The sequence below is a fragment of the Ovis canadensis genome, chromosome X (genome assembly GCF_042477335.2).
Source record: "Ovis canadensis isolate MfBH-ARS-UI-01 breed Bighorn chromosome X, ARS-UI_OviCan_v2, whole genome shotgun sequence".
Lineage (NCBI taxonomy): Eukaryota > Metazoa > Chordata > Mammalia > Artiodactyla > Bovidae > Ovis > Ovis canadensis.
In genome coordinates this window covers 94301856-94304070 of record NC_091727.1, presented here as the reverse complement: position 1 = coordinate 94304070, position 2215 = coordinate 94301856, and the positions used below count along the sequence as shown (strand labels likewise).

The 2215-nt window shown below is 40.2% G+C and overlaps 1 pseudogene; it reads right to left on the bottom strand.

The window, feature by feature from the left end:
• Window positions 1–426: 426 nt before the first annotated feature.
• On the bottom strand, window positions 427–1353 carry LOC138930002 (craniofacial development protein 2-like; annotated as a pseudogene).
• Between the last annotated feature and the right edge of the window lie 862 nt (window positions 1354–2215).

Here is a 2215-nt window from a genome sequence, read left to right as displayed (position 1 = left end):
GTCCTTTATCGAGCCCATCTTTGCATGAAATGTTCCCTTGGTATCTTCAATTTTCTTGGAGATCTCTAGTCTTTCCCATTCTGTTCTTTTCCTCTATTTCTTTGCATTGATCACTGAAGAAGACTTTCTTATCTCTTCTTGCTTTTCTTTGGAACTCTGCATTCAGATGCTTATATCTTTCCTTTTCTCCTTTGCTTTTCATCTCTCTTCTTTTCACAGCTATTTGTAAGGCCTCCCCAGACAGCCATTTTGTTTTTTTGCATTTCTTTTCCATGGGGATGGTCTTGATCCCTGTCTCCTGTACAATGTCACGAACATCATTCCATAGTTCATCAGGCACTCTATCTATCAGATCTAGGCCCTTAAATCTATTTCTCACTTCCACGTATAATCATAATGGATTTGATTTAGGTCATACCAGTATGGTCTAGCGGTTTTCCCTACTTTCTTCAATTTAAATCTGAATTTGGCAATAAGGAGTTCATGATCTGAGCCACAGTCAGCTCCTGGTCTTGTTTTTGTTGACTGTATAGAGCTTCTCCATCTTTGGCCGCATAGAGTATAATCAATCTGATTTCGGTGTTGACCATCTGGTGATGTCCATGTGTAGAGTCTTCTCTTGTGTTGTTGAAAGAGGGTGTTTGCTATGACCATTACATTTTCTTGGCAAAACTCTATTAGTCTTTGCCCTGCTTCATTCCGCATTCCAAGGCCAAATTTGCCTGTTACTCCAGGTGTTTCCTGACTTCCTACTTTTGCATTCCTGTCCCCTATAATGAAAAGGACAACTTTTGTGGGTGTTAGTTCTAAAAGGTCTTGTAGGTCTTCATAAAACCGTTCAACTTCAGCTTCTTCAGCGTTTCTGGTTGGGGCACATACTTGGATAACTCTGGTATTGAATGGTTTGCCTTGGAGATGAATAGAGATCATTCTGTCATTTTTGAGATTGCATCCAAGAACTGCATTTCAGACTCTTTTCTTGACCATGATGGCTACTCCATTTCTTCTAAGGGATTCCTGCCCGCAGTAGTAGATATAATTGTCGTCTGAGTTCAGTTCACCCATTCCAGTACATTTTAGTTCGCTGATTCCTAGAATGTCGACGTTCATCCTTGCCATCTCTTGTTTGACCACTTCCAATTTGCCCCGATTCATGGACCTGACATTCCAGCTTCCTATGCAATATTGCTCTTTACAGCATCGGATCTTTCTTCTATCACCAGTCACATCCACAGTTGGGTATTGTTTTTGCTTTGGCTTCATCCCTTCATTCTTTCTGGAGTTATGTCTCCACTGATCTCCAGTAGCATATTGGGCACCTAATGACCTGGGGAGTTCCTCTGTTGTTATCCTACCATTTTGCCTTTTCATACTGTTCATGGGGTTCTCAAGCAAGAATACTGAAGTGGCTTGCCATTCCCTTCTCCAGTGGACCACGCTCTCTCAGACCTCTCCACCATGACCCGCCCGTCTTGGGTTGACCCACAGGCAATTCTCTATGAATTGTCACATACTTTAAATTTACTGGCTTATACACAAAATTAAGTTTATCTGAAATTGCTTCCTTTTTTAAAAGTTGTTTTCAATCATACCACTGTGATTTATTAATGTGACATCAGATTACTTGTTTAATGACATTTCCATTCTAACTTGTTATTTAAATGGCATTACGCACACATAGCCACGTCAGTGCTTGTAACCAATGCATGTCAGTTCTTTTAGAGAGTGCAAGCCCAAGCCACTTACCTTCTAATAAAACACCATGACCCTCTTACATGAAGTATTTACACTTCTTTGTGTATTTCATGATCTTTATTGTTCTGTAAGATGCAAGTGTTTGATAATGAGTTTAACATTAATAAGCTTGTACTTAGAGGCATCTGCTGCTGCTGCTGCTAAGTTGCTTCAGTCGTGTCCAACTCTGTGCGACCTCATAGATGGCCTCCTACCAGGCTCCTCTGTCCCTGGGATTCTCCAGGCAATAACACTGTAGTGGGTTGCCATTTCCGTCTCTAATAGAGGCATCTAAGATGTTGCTAATATTTTGACTGACTCTTCATTCACCATTATCCTGATCTATTAATCTGCACACAATTTTAATTTGTGATACCCTACAGTCATTAGAACATTAACATGAGTTGTTTATTAATGTTGCTAAGAACTATGAAGTGCCTGGGTTTTTATCATGCTTAAAAGATAAAAGTTAGCCTGCCAC